This window comes from Rattus rattus, chromosome 12 (assembly GCF_011064425.1).
Source record: "Rattus rattus isolate New Zealand chromosome 12, Rrattus_CSIRO_v1, whole genome shotgun sequence".
NCBI classification, from domain to species: Eukaryota; Metazoa; Chordata; class Mammalia; order Rodentia; family Muridae; genus Rattus; species Rattus rattus.
The window spans coordinates 52533554-52548880 of record NC_046165.1 but is presented as its reverse complement, the minus strand read 5'-3'; the positions used below and the strand labels follow the sequence as shown (position 1 = coordinate 52548880).

The 15327-nt window shown below is 42.0% G+C and overlaps 1 non-coding gene across 1 annotated transcript; it reads left to right on the top strand.

Moving 5' to 3' along the window:
- Positions 1–4058: 4058 nt before the first annotated feature.
- LOC116914113 lies at positions 4059–4204 on the top strand. Its single transcript, XR_004389678.1, has one exon. It is a non-coding gene; the product is annotated as a small nucleolar RNA SNORA48 (small nucleolar RNA).
- Positions 4205–15327: the final 11123 nt, after the last annotated feature.

Sequence of the window (15327 nt, the reverse complement as noted above, 5' to 3'; positions counted from 1 at the left end):
GGGGAAGGGCTAACCCCATTTTGGATGATACCATTCCTAGGCACATGGTCCATGATTCTATAAGAAAGCAGACTGAGAAAACCACAATGAGCAAACTTGTAGCTAGCATTTCTCAATGGCCTCTTCATCAGCCACTGTATTCTGGTTCCTGGCCTGTTTGAGTTCTGGTCCTGACATTTATAATATGGAAATGTAAGCCAAATAAACCCTTTCCTCCTCAACCGCTTTGGTCATGGTGTTGCATCATAGCAATAGTAACCCTAACTAAGATAGCTGACAGCCTACCAGTCAGTGAACTGTTCGGTGTGGGAGTCTGAAAAATAAGGTTGTGAAGTGATTTAGAAAGATGTCTCCCATCACTCTAGCTCATGCACATGTATCTACACATATATAAACACATTATCACACACATACTCTTCACATTCAAATACATTCCTAAAAATCCTTTCAAGGGAAACTGATTCCTAGTCTTCCAGCTTGTCAGGGTACATTTTCAAAGGCAATGGCTTACTAGCTAGATGCTAGCCTGCCCTCTGGTCTTTGGGGCTACATTAGCCAAGAAGGGTAAAAAAGTAGGAGACTGTGAATGGAAGGAGAAAATAGAGAAAGTACATGAAGGAGAATTAACAAAATTATGGAATAAAAAGTTCAAAATGAGCATTCAAATCCCTTCTCTAACCTTGCTCAAACAGTAAGTAGCACACAGTGAGTCAGTAACAAGTTCAGTACCGTGAAAGGAAGACCAATTCATGGTCATGGAGAATGGAGCAGACATAATGATCTGTTCCTAGACACTTCGTGTGGGGCTCAAGTCTCAAGATGTTTAAGTAGCAGTAGTAACTACCAAGTTTGTTTCACCTAGAAAACAATCCAACATAGAATGTACGCTCTTTTCAATGATAACCTTTCAAAACATGGATGGCATTCACGGTGTATTTCAACTGACTTCCCCTCAGCTTGAAATACCAACATCCTCACATCATGGTAATGGAGAAGGAACCTCCTCAGGGAGTCTGGTCTCTGTGCCGGTGGTGTGTCATAGGCAGGCCTGGGCATCATTTTCAAGACACTCAAGTTCAACAAGGGTACAGACTCTGATTTGAATGTGGCCTCTGAAATGCATGAACTGGAAACGTAACCTCAAATCAGTGTATTATTGTTATTGTCACTGTTATTTAGAAGTATGTCCTGTGGAGCTAATTAATCTTAGATGAGTTCATGAAAGCAAGCCCCTTTTGATTTGTGGCTTTATAAGAATAAGAAAGGCTCCAACCGGTATATTTGTTTTGTCTCACAATGGTGCCTTCTGCCATATTATGTGGTAAGAAAGAGCCCAGAAGACTTAAAAGAGATGCCAACATTTCACTGTAGGCTTCATACTCTTCATTACTATGAGCAAAGTAGACTTCTAGTCCTCTTTTGAAACTTTTTGATTCTTTGTTTCACACAATGCACCCCAGTCTTGGTCGTCTCCCTATACCCACATATCTGCCCTTTGCTCTTACAACTCCCTCCCAAAATAAAAACACACACAAATAAAAAACAAAACAAAGCGTAGAAAACATCTCATCATGGAAGTTGTAGTGTGTTGCAGTGTGTCACACAGTATATCCCTCTGTCTACACATCTTCACTTACAAGTGTTTTTTGCAATGAGTCATTGGTCTGATCTGAGATCTCTAGCTTCTGTGTTACCATCAATATTGGATCCTCACTGTATCTCCTTCTAGTTATCTTGTTGTTGCCCTGTGTCGTGGAGATCCTGCAGCATTGGATCAGTAGGACTGGCCCTTTTATGTGCTCTCACCATTTACTGATGGTTCAGATTATGAGATGAGCCAACTCAGAGCCCTAGATCTAGGCCTGGATGAGCCGGTCAAAGTGCTGGCTTTCCCTTATCTGCACCGCTAAGGTGAATTCTTCAGGACTACCCCAACTACGCCACCCAATTCTACCCTCAGCAGGTGGCAGGGCCAGCTCCCCTGCCCTTGTGAAAGCTCACCAGTGCCCATGCCTCCAGAGCCAGCTTCATGTGCTGCAGACTTTAAGGGGCTAGATAAGCTCTCTCAATTGGGCCTGGCTTACCTGTACCTTTGTATCAGGGCCAGTTCCTTTGATTTGCCTACAAGCAGTTCAGGGCCCACTCTACAACCAGTGACAGGGCAGGGCTAGCTCTCCGACTCTCGTGTCCTGGGGCCAGCTTTCTTGACTACAATAGGTGATGAGGAAAAATGGGGAAGGCATCACCCCCACATCCAGATCGCCTCACAGCAGACAACTGCGGGTGCATTTCTCTTTTGCTTTCACCCTCAAGGCTAGCTCACCTGCACTCCCTCTACCAGGGCTATCCTTACTGTGTTGTACAGGTGAGGTACAGGGCCTGCTTTCCTAAATGTTGCAGCCAATGAGAGACAGGACCACTTTTTAGCTCTCAAGACCCTGAGAGCAGCTTTCCCAACTGCTGGGGGTCTTGAAAGGGGAAGGAAAATACCTCTAGGCCTGCACCATCCCACAGCAGGTGAGTGGCAGAGTTAGTTCTCCCTCACTTATCCTCTTCAGTGGCATAGCCTTGTTGAGGAAATGTGTCAGTCAAAATGTGTTTTGGGGTTTTGTATACTCAAGCTAGGTCAAGTGTCGCTCTTCCTGCTGCCTGTGGATCCAGATGTAGAACTCCTAGCTACTTCTCCAGCACCATGTCTGCATGCGTGCCACCATGACCCTACTATCATTTTAATAGACCAAACCTCTGAAAGTGGAAAGAAGTCCCAATTAAATGCTTTCTTTTGTAAGAGTTGCCATGATCATCTTGTCTCTTCTCAGCAATAGTACACTGACCAAGACAGTAACCAAGTGGAAAACTTGGTTTTTCCAGGGAAAACTATTTTTTCTGCTCTCAGCAATTTTTAGTTGCCTTCATGTTGCTGAAGTTGTTCTTTGTATAGGTTTGAAGCCTCATGGGATGTTCCCAATTCATTTTAATATGTCTATTGCTGTACCTGTTACATTCAAGTTTAGGCAGTCATGTGAGACTTTATGGTATAGCTGCCAATATTCCTAGGATGTGTTTTAGTCATCAGAACATAGAGCATCCAAAGGCCCCCAGAAAGAGAGGAGGGATTTCTGCACATGACACTAAAGATGCTATGTTCTCAGACACAGTTGTAATTATCTCTCCAAGAATAAACTTGATAAAAGGAGCTAGATACATAGCAATCATGGAAGGTCCATTTATAAAGTACATTTATGGACTTCACAGTATGTGTAGGCAGACATATGCATAATCATATTTATACCCATGCATACTCATATAAAGATGCATATGTCATATGCAGCCATGAGCACAAGAACACAAGTACTCACACTTTGTAAAGGTATAAAGGCACACAACCGTGAGGGTACACAGATATAAATGTGCATATGCAAGTGTACACATTTATGTATTACAGACTTGCTGCCTTACAGGCATAAGTACATTCTTCCATGTATGCATTCCTACTGGTCCTATACACAGATGGGAAGATACACACTGAATCACTCATACAAACCAGAATATAGTGAGCACTGCACTTGTGACATGGTATTCAACTAACTCTTTGGAGACCACACTGAATACACTATTGAGGCCCTAAGAAATGAGTCCTTATCCTCATAGAACCCCAGAACTAAGTACTTACTGATTGCTGGACTCTAGCAGTGCTTGAACTCTGGTGATTTGATTATGGGAGAGTGGGGTGATTGCATCACTTGATTTCCTTCAGGGTCAGGACATGGAATTTCCTGAAACTTCTCCTTGGTTGACATTATGTTATGCACATATAGCCTCTTTCTATCTCCTGCCTCTATTGCTAATATACTGTCCCACAATTAGGGATGATTTTCCACTCTATCATCATTTAACTACAAAATAAAAGACATATTCATGCTAATCAGTGTGCTTTGGGCTTCTTCAAAAAACAAGATTGGTCAGAGTACAAGGACAAATAAATGTCCTGTCTTCATCTGTTTTCTGACAATGTAACGAAATACCTGTGATCAGAAACTTACGCTGAATAGAAGTTTAGCCACTCTGGCAATGGGTAAAGAGACAATTTGATCATGGTGCTGCTCTAATATCAGCCAGAGGCAGAGCAGATGGGAATCCTTTGTTCATCCTAGCCTGATGCCCAGTTTGTTATCCAAAGCTGTTTGATGACCAGGACACATAAAAATCAAATCAAATCAAATCCCAGAAGCATAGTGCAAGAGGAGGAAGACAGACAGAAACCTGTGCTCTACCATGCCATGACATGGGGTAGGGGCAAGGAAAGAGGCCCAAAGATCTGCCTTAACCCCACCCTTTGCATAGTATAGGGCATAGGCAGGTCATAGACACACAGAGCCCTGCCTACCAGCACACAGAGCAACACGGGAAGAGGAAAACAACAGAGACCTGTGGATGCCATGCCACCTACAGTCTGGCCCTCTGGCTCACAGCAAAGTAACCACAAACATAAACACCCTCTTGCCAGAGAATGTCACCCAGGGGTCTGCCAGCCCCGTAGAAAGCCTTCAGTGGGAGCTACCACAATGTGTGAGTATGTGATGAACAGAATGGAAGGAGAGAGAAGTGGACCAGCTTGAGCATTATGAAAAGACATGGAAGTAGAGAATCCAGGGTGGAGAGGAGTGTTGTGAATGCTCACCCCTGCCACCTGGGGCGAGTCCTAGCATGAACTGCTGCTGAGGGCCATGTCTCATTCTGTGGTCAGTGCCATGGCTCCGTTGCAATGTCCTTGGCTCATATTAGCACTAGAAGATGTAGAGTTGTCCTTGATGGGCAGACACGGTGCTTGAGAAATAGCTGAGAGTTCTCCATCTGGATCCTCATGCAGCAGGAAGTGAGACAGTGGGACTGCCTTGGGATTTTGAAACCCAAAGGACCCTCTTCCCACTGCCCCATGATACACTTCTTCAAATAAGGCCACACCTACTTCATCAATGCCATACTTCCTAATGCATCTCAAGTCATGCCACTCTCTGATGACCAAGCATTCAAATATACTAGCCTGTAGCTGTGATTCCTATCCAAACCACCACAGTTACCCAATATCAAATGGTCTGCCCTGAAAACACACATACAAATAATATTATATAGACTGAGCAGGTTGTACTTATGTATTTAGATATGTGTGTGAGTGTGCATGTGTGTGTGTGTGTGTGTGTGTGTGTGTGTGTGTGTGTGTGTAAAACAAAACTTAATGAAAAAATACCATGAATTTGAAAAGAAATAAGGAAGGGTATGTGGGAATGTTTAGAGCAGTGGTTCTCAACCAATGAGTTGCAACCTCTTTGGCATCTTTGGGGTCAAAGGATCCTTTACAGAGGTCACTTATCAGATACCCTTCATATCAGATATTTAATTACAATTCATAGCAGTAGCAAAATTACAGTTATGCAGTAGCAATGAAAATAATGTTACGGTTATGAGTAACAAGACAATGAATTATATTAAAGGGTTTCAGTCTTAGGAAAATTGAGACTCATTGGTTTAGAGAGAGAAAAGGGGAAAGGAGAAATGATCTAATTGTAAGATCGAAAACTAAAAGGAATAATTAGAAAAAATAATAAAGCCCACATCCAGGTCCTCAGTCCTACTCTAGTGATCCCAGAGAAGCTTGACCCTCAGTGTTTCCCTAAATCACTTTGTAGCCATCTTTCTCTTCACAAGTGTTTTTCTTCTTCAAAATTATCTAAGCAAAATGGAAGCACTTTCTCTCTCTCTCTCTCTCTCTCTCTCTCTCTCTCTCTCTCTCTCATTACTCTCATGTTCTTTTCAAATGCAATCCACTAACAGACCCTATCAATGAAGGAAGGTGGCGGTTTCGTGAATTTGTGTGCATGCCTGCCCTGTAGAGTCAGCATGAGTGCCAGTCACCTGCTCAGTGAAAGGAGAATAGGTTTTAATTAATAAAGTAACAAAACCTTGATTGCATATTCAGAAGCGAGTTAGACATATAAAAATTGGTGTAGACTAGTGTGCTCTACTAAATGCTTCCCTGTGCTCACCAGTCTCACTTTTCTGTTTCCCATAAGAAGAAATGTCAACACCACCACCTTCTATGTAGTGACTTTACACACTTTTAAATGGAAGTTGGCATTTATAAGGAGCCCTGATTTAAGCATGAGCATTAAGAGAGGGGAAGGGGCGGTACCTTCTTGTAGAGAGAGCTTGTAGGACATGCTGTGAAGTAGAAGGCTTGTCAAGAGTGAATCCCCTTTAACTTATGTTTAGCCTTTGCTAGTGTCTTAGTTAGGGTTTTACTGCCGTGAACAGACACTATGACCAAGGCGGCTCTTATAAGGATAACACTTAATTGGGCCTGGCTTACAGGTTCAGAGGTCCAGTCCATTATCATCGAGGCAGGAACATGGCAGCATCCAGGCAGGCATTGTGCTGGCGGAGCTGAGAGTTCTACATCATTATCTGAAGGCTGCTAGCATAATACTGGCATCAAGACAGTTAGGATGAGAGTCTTAAAACCCACACCCACAGTGACACACCTACTCCAACAGGGCCACACCTTCTAATAGTGACACTCCGTGGGCCAACCATCACAACTAGCTTGAGTCTTTGTTTACCTCCTGCTAAGTTTCATGGAGAGAACAGAGGACTTAACACTCCCTCCCTGCTACAGACACGGGCAGTTCATGGATAACATTGGGAGAAGTTATGACTTCTAGTAGAGAAGAAAGAATTCTGGAATGGTATCCTTGAGAAGCTTGTAAAAAATTGGGCTGGGCCTTAACATGGACAACCAAGGCACATACAACAAACTGGGAAAGGGCGTTGTGACAGTTCTGCTTGGAACTGGATCTGACAGCTGAGAAGCAAGCTCTTCAGTCTGGACTAGAGGTGACCATGAGCCTTCCATCAGGTATGAAGCTCTTCTCCCCATAGAGCCTCAGCTTGAAGCATCTGGCAGTTGAGAGGCCCAGCTCTGAGGTTCAGGTTTAGGAGCGCTGTTGTGCCTCTTTGCTTTCGATCAAACTATGGACGTCAGTCCTTCCTTGACTTTTCTGTCTGGGTCTTTGCGGGCTGGAGAAAACTAGTGAAACAAATTTTGTGAGTCATTTCCTCCACTATTGAATCCTTTCCTCACTGTGTGGTCTCAAGTGAAGCAGATGTAAGCAGCTTTGTGGGTAGCCTTGAACCCCCACCAGGGGGACAGACCTCCTGGGGATGAAAGCTGGGGCATAGGATGAAATCACAGAAAACAATATTTCATTTGTAACTTAGTTTTGTTCTAAGCATGAGCAGCCCCAGCCCTAAGTACAAATAACCATTACCTTCATGGCAAGTTCAAAGATGCTAAGGGCCCCAAAACTGTATATTACCTGAATTTCCATACTAGGAAACATACCTTTTTATCATGACTTCAGTTCACTAACAACCAGAAAACCAGTCATTTTAAACCACCAATACATTCAAATGGATTACTTTTCTTATCTATTCATTTATCAGGCTCTTGGCATAAGCTTGAGAGAAAGAAAAACAGATACACCATGAGACACACAGGGTGAAACGGTCAAAGGAAAAAATACAGAAAAATGAAAAGAAAGTTCTCACTATGACAAGTTTTGGCCTCTTGGCTGCGTGTAAATGCTAGAACAGGACTGAACATTCTGCTTCAAGTTCCTCTGAAGAAAAACATGAATGGAAATGAGTTAATTCATAGAAAGATTAGTTTAAGATGTTAGTGAGAACACTGTCAGAGAAACAGAAACTTCATCAAACAACTAGAACCAACACCTGTATAAGGGTCCTTGACCAATCAGGAGGTGAGTACAGTAGGCCCATTCCCAAGGCACTAATTGACAAAGCAAGGAGACAGCAGAAGTGAGTGAATAAAGATGAGAACAAGAATCTTACAAGAGATGCCAAGGAGTTATGAGTAATAATAATAATAATAATAATAATAATAATAATAATAATAAATAATCCTGGTGATTCTAGCCTAGGCATGATGGTGGCAGCACCTAGCCTTTGGGAGGTGGAGACAGGGAGACAGAGTTCAAGAACAACCTGGGGCTCCATGGTAATACTCTATCTTACAAAGCAAGCGTGCACACACACATAAACACACACACACACACACACACACACACACACATACAAAATGCTAATAATTCTCCAAATTGTTTTGTTTCAAGAGCAAAACCATTCACCGCCCTATTTGCCATTCTTGAGTACTCTATTTTCTAATGAAAAACATGTATTTGGTTAAAACAAACAAGACCACAACAGTACTCATGTTCTACAAAGGGAAGGCTGACTCCACAGTGAATTCGCAGTGCTTGGGTGGTCAGAGAGGCATCCTGAGAATTCTAAACATCAATATCATCCAAGTACCCATAAAGTTGAGTTCTGACAGGAGTCTTTGAAGTGGGCAAATTCAAACGAATGTCTTATCAGTCCGGACAAGACCATAGATAGGCTAGCAAGTAGGGACTTTCATCTTGGCCATCTCCTGACAAGAGCTTTTCATGTCTTAGATAAACTAAAGGATAAAGAAATATTTCCAGCAGTCATCTGACTTCTGCAACAAAGAACAGGGGTACCAACCCCATGTAATTTGATCAGTCAATATTATGTGCCCGCCATATGGAAAACACTGTGGTATAGTAAATAGATACTTTTGCTTTGTCAGTATATTACCTTTGGCAGAAGAATCCTAGTCACTGGAAAGGCAATTACAGTCAGGTCATCCTCAATGCAGAAACAAATGCTGTGTGTCCAGAGAGTCCATTATGTACCTTATGGCCTGATTGAGAAACAGCTGGGGGAACACGTTATATAATTTACTCATTTGCTTACTTACTTACTTACTTTACTTTTGAGACAGGGCCTCACATATTTCAGGCAGGTCTCAAACTTACTATGTGGGCAAGGATGACTCTGAACCCCTGACCTTCCTGTCCCCAGCACCCCAGTGTTGAGATTGTAGGCATATGCCGCTATACCAAGATTACACAGGACTGGGATTGAACATGAGGCTTTTGTATACTAGGCAAGCACTCTGCCAAGTAAGCCTCGTCCCTAGCCTAGAATGCACCTAATATTAAAAACAAAAGCAAACAGTCCCATAAGAAAAACGATTTCTCCAATTACAGGTATTACGAATTCCAAGAATTGAAACATAAAAGTAAGCTACCTTACCTACAATAATAAATTAAACCCAATGTTGTGCGACTTTGATTTCTTATCTAACTGTGTAGAAATAGTCTCATCTTATTCATTTGAACAACATACATGCACACATTTGTCTCCCCATCTCTTCTTTAATACCCTTTTGAGTACTTTTTCACATACTTGCCTCTCATTAGATTATGAGTCCTCAGGAACAACAAGCATATGTTTTATTTCTAATATCTGGCAAGGCTACAAATCTTAGGAGGCATAATGAATTTAAAAGAACCACTAAACTTCTACCCCAGCTGTCTTGTCCTTTAGCTACATGACATTGGACAATCTGGATTGTGTTTTGTTTTGTTTTGATTTGTTCTATTTTGTTGTGAACTCTCTGACCTTCAATATTCCCACCTATGTGTGACTGTTGATCAGTCTATTTCAATGCTAGTAATAAGATCCGATACTTCTTGGCCTCGTACATTGTGCCTGTTGCTTTATGTATGTTCATCATCATGAGGATTCTTGGCATCAGAAACTGAAGTTATTTGTAAACTCATAGAGAAATAAATGACTGAAAAAGAACTGTGTAACTCTGAGGTAAGCAACCTTCTACTGAGCACAGCTAGTCTTCTCTCTGGTGCCACATTTCCATGCATGTCCCATGCAATTCCAATCTAAAGTTTCCTTTGAGCCCTGACTCCTCCACAAACAGAACAGCAAAGACAACCAGCAAGAGTAGAGGTAGGAGGCATTGGAGGTCAGAGGTCAACACTCCAAGGAGGAAATTTGGTTTTTCCCAGATGGCTTATATTCTACTACATCCAGTCAGCTCTGCCTTGTTCCACCAGGGGATCTCAAGGAAAAGGCAACTCATTGATGTGTGTGTGTGTGTGTGTGTGTGTGTGTGTGTGTGTGTGTGTGTGCATTTAAGAGAAGATTTTGGAGGAAACAAATCATTTCTCTTCATGCACTTAAATTTGAATAAACATCTGGAGATGCAGTCATGGCCCTCAAACACATGCGTGTATATAACAGGCTTACGGGCGCACAGCACACATACATACATTCCCACTGAGGATTGTAATAAGAGTGTGGGAAAGCACTTTTGACTTCCTAATTTATTTTTCCTATTACGGAAAAAAATTTGAGACAAAAAAATCAAACAAATATTCCAACACACCATAGTCATTTGTTCTTACAGCACATGAGCAGAGAACTGTTTGCCATCAAAATGCTCTGGAAAATATGGAACTGTGGAATTGCTCTAATATGAAATGGTTTCTTCTGTGACTTTATTCTGCTCCTCTGCCAACTTCAGAACCCAAAGGGGGCATCCCTAGGGCACGATCACCTAAAAGCCAAAGGTGAGGAATGCTTACGACATTGATTTTATCACTTCCTTTGGCAAAGTGAACAATTTGTTGAACCTGGGATTTTTTTTCACTCTTCCTAAAACTAAAGCAGTCTGGATGGGGTAGTACCCCTTGTTTTCTGGAGCAACATATCTCCGGCATCAGAAATTGAAGTGACTTTGGGCACAAACTAGAAATAAGTGCAGTAGAGGTAGTGTTGAGGCCATGAATCAGACAGTAAGGACACAGATGCTAGTGGCTGTGCTTACTTGGGGCAAAGAGAGAACTATGAATACAAGCTGGAGGGTGAATAGTTGTGGGTGTCAGTCTTAATGACCAATGAGAGAATCTCTAGTTTGGGAGGATAAAAGCAAAATCTACTGCCCAAGAGATCTACCTAGACTCTTTGGAAGACATGAGGGGGGCTTTTAGGACTACCAGATTTTTGAGCATATGAGTGCCCTCCCCTCTAATTCTGTAAAACAGAAAATGAAATGTAAATTCAGAGAGACCTGGTCGTTCTTTCAAGAAGCACTTGCTTTAAGTTGGAAACTATGAGTTTTAATGGGCTAAGGTGTATTTCAGTGGAAAGACACTTGCAGCATGATCAAGGCCTTGGGTTTGACCCACAGCAGCACAGGAAGAAAAGAATGTGGACTTTAAGGAGAGATTCAAATGGGGTTGAAAGTCAAGTTCTGCTATTTACTAATTACCTAAACTGAAACAATATGCATGAAATCTGGGTCTGTTAACCTCCTCAGTAAAACAGATTGATTAAATTTTAATCTTTCCAGAGCATTGAGAAGTCTAAGTTGATAGTATACATAAAGGACCTACCTAAAGCAGGATCTTTAGGAGCTATTTGATAAAGAAAGGTCCCAAAAAGATCCTTTGAGAAACTCTTTATAAATTAAAAACAATTAAATAAAACCAACTCCACAGCAAATATCATCCTCAATAATGAAAGAATAAAAATGTTTCCTGTATGATTGGAAACTAGGTAGTATTTACTACTCAACATATTTGTATATGTAAAGGCTCCTGTCTACGGGATTAAAACTCAACAGAAACACCATGTAGAAAGCAGGTCAATGAAAATTATTGGTAGAAAGACTACTTTAAAACAGAGTTGGCCAAAAATACCAACTCAATGTGTTAGTGAAATGTTGGTGAACTTTTCATCACTGTTCCCATTGGCTTTAAATTTCATACAGACAATGTTCCCTACTGCTGCTTAAACTCAGGCGAAGACCAAGACACTACTTCCCATGCCTCTAGTGTTCCTCTCAAAGAGAAATTGACTAGATGATACAGAAGAGTGGATCACTACCCTCACCCACTTCTACCATAAGCAACAGCTGAGCCACACCTGGTACCCTCCAGCCAGATGCTTCTCTGCTCTTAGGAACTTCTGTTTGAAATTGTATCAATTCATTTCACATGCTGAACAAATACTTTCCTGCCTAATTCCTGGGCTAATAGCTACAATGGGAAAACACACATAGCAAGTTCATCTGTTTGTGCTTCAATTTTCAAAGTTAATGGTTTATTTAACTAGCAGGTTATTTCTTGATTACAAGCCACTTAATAGATGAGGTTGTGTTTGGATTTCATAAATTGAATTTCACAAAGCCTGCATTTCAAAACAATATGTCAAGTTCAACGCATTTTTACACAGAGCTTGCTAATCAAGGCATAAGAAATAATATTTTATTTGTAAATAAAACTGCCATCAGCTTTCAGATACTAAGGCCAACTTTGCATAGCTTCCCTCTGCAAATGTTTACTTAGGGCACAATGAATGTATGGAGAAACAGGATACAAAGCTGATTAAAATGAAGTTCCATGTTCACAGGGCTGGAATGTAGAAGAAAAGGTCAACAAAGACAAATGGACTGCAATTACTCACTACCACCGTCTTTGCAGCAGAACCGCAAGGCCTGCTTAGACCTCACATGCATCTTGTGGCTTTTCCCCAGCATGGAGGAAACGCAGCAGCCTACCTGGTATGCTCGTGGTCATTTCTCATGCTTTGATTCCCAGGCCCCTGAGCGCTGCCACAGTTTAGGCTGATGATTAAGATGGATCATTGCTTGAAATTCCAATTTGATGTCCAGCCCAATTTTTTGGAGCTTTCCAGTTTCATGATCTGCAACATATGGGTTTGCTTGGACCCAATCTAAGATCCAAGACACCTCACCCCAACTAAAAGGTTTGCTTTGAATCTCAGCTTTTAAGGGGAAATATGATATTGCCTGTGTATAAAGTGCACATGTGAAGGCAGGGTGGTGATGGGTTCAAAAGTGACTGTTGCCAATTCTATGAAGCCACCACCAGTAGGTTTGATTTGCTCAAGATTCAGCAAATACTTATTTCATTTCTAACACATCCTAAGCAGTGTGCTAAATTCTGAAGATGTAACAGTATTACAAATAAAGGCAAGAGTCCTATTCCCTGAATATATCAGCACTGCAGAATTCAAATATTAAAGAAGAGATTACATAAGTATTTTGTTACCAGAAAGAAAACATAGCTATAATTAACTATGGAACAAGTGGATTTAATTTACACTAGGGATAGTATGGATTAGACAGAAAGTTCTATCAAAAGAAATAGAATCAAGGGAGAGATATGAGGCTTGAATAGGAATTTAGGTAACTAGAAATAAAGAATACAAGCAAGAAAATACAAAAAAAAACTAGCAAGAAGAGGAGTCGTAACCAACTTTGGAGAAATATAGAAATTCTACCACTGATGATGGAGAAGGTCATGAATGAGAAATTTGTGCTAAGTGATTAAGAGGGATAACAACAACTGAAGTAGTGTTTGACTACATCCTGAATGAGAAATACGGTTTTATCCATAAAACGAGGAGGGAAGATTATTTCAGAATAGGAGAGCCATTGGTTCGAAGGGATGCCTGTGTGCATCTGAGTCTCCATGTCATATTTTGGTCATTGCAGTACTTACTGCAATGATAGACTGAAACTACCAATCAGGTAGAAAAGGACAAAATGTCTAAATATACATAGTTTGAAGTTAGACTTTGTGGTAAGAGAAAAAATGGTATCCACTAGGAAATCATTACAAGTGAAATGTATACTTCAGGAAATTGACCAGGAGCAGGACAGAGTATGGCTTCAAACCCTATTAGAAATCTGCTTTGATACCTAGGAGATATATAGTGAAGGCTGGACCAAGAACAGCATAGGCTAAAGGGAGAGAACTTCAGAAGCTAGTATCACATAAAGCTGTCAGACCCCAATCACTCACTCTTGGTTTGCCAGAGATAAATTAAGAAGTAAGAATCTATAGATCAAGCTGGCATCCAACTCACAGACACCACCTGCCTCTGCCTCTGCCTCTGCCTCCTCTGCCTCTGCCTGCCTCTGCCTCTGCCTCTGCCTCTGCCTCTGCCTCTGCCTCTGCCTCTGCCTCTGCCTCTGCCTCTGCCTCTGCCTCCTGCCTCTGCCTCTGCCTCTGCCTCTGCCTCTGCCTCTGCCTCTGCCTCTGCCTCTGCCTGCCTCTGCCTCTGCCTCCCTGCCTCTGCCTCCCAGGACTCCTTCTTACACCCATCAGAATGGCTAGGATCAAAAACTGAAGAGACAGCACGTGCTGGCAAGAATGTGGAGGAAGGCGAACACTCCTCCATGGCTGGTGGGAATGCAAATTGTACAACTACTTTGGAAGTCAATCTAATGGTTTCTCAGAAAATTTGGAATAGTTCTACTTCAACACCCAGCTATACCACCCCCTGGACATATACTCAAAAACTACTCTACCATACCCCAAGGACACATGCTCCACTATGTTCATAGCAGCTTTATTCATAATGGTGAGAAAACTGGAAATAATCCAAATGTCCCTCATCCAAAGCATGGATTAAGAAAATGTGGTACATTTCCACAATAGAACACTACTCAGCTATTAAAAACAAGGACATCGTGAAATTTGCAGAAAAATGAATGAAACTAGAAAAGAACATTGTGAGTGAGGAAACCCAGACCCAGAAAAACACATATGGTTTCTACTCACTTATAAGTGGACATTAGCCATAAAGTACAGAATAACCATCCATGACAATCCACAGACCCAAAGAAGTAAAGTAACAAGGAGGGCCCAAGAGAGGATACTTGAATCTCATTCAGAAGAGGAAATAAAATAGATGCCTGAAGTAGATGGAAAGAGGAAAGTGGGTGGTAGAGAGGGCAGGGAGGGGAGTAGGGGTGGGGAGCAGGTGTGGGGAGAGTAGGGATGGAGAGTGAGGGCTGGAAGAGAAAAGGGGAATCAGTGGGTTGGGGCTATCTCTGAGACTAGCCAGAGACCTGGGACTGAAGAAGGTGCTGGGAGGATATAGGGGTAACTCTAGCGGAGACTCCTAACAGTAGAAGTAATGGATCCTGAAGTGGTCATCTCCTGTAGCCAGGCTGTACTTCCAGTGGAAAGAGGAGGATTGCAAACAACCCACAAACCCTTGGACCCCAAATTTTCCCTGCTTACAAAATGTACAGGGATAAAGGTAGAGCAGAGATTGAGGGAATGGCCGACAAATGACAGGCCCAACTTGAGACCCAACCCAAGGGAGAGTCAACCCCTGGCACTATTAATGATGCTCAGCTCTGCTTGCAGACAGCCTAGTATAACTATCATCTGTGAGGCTTCATCCAGCATCTGATGGAAACAGAAGCAAAGATACACAACCAGACATCAAGCAAAGCTCAGGGGTCTTGTGGAAAAGTCAGAGGAAGAAATGAGGGAAACTGAGGGGTCAAGGACAGCACAAGAAGACCCACAGAGTCAACCTACC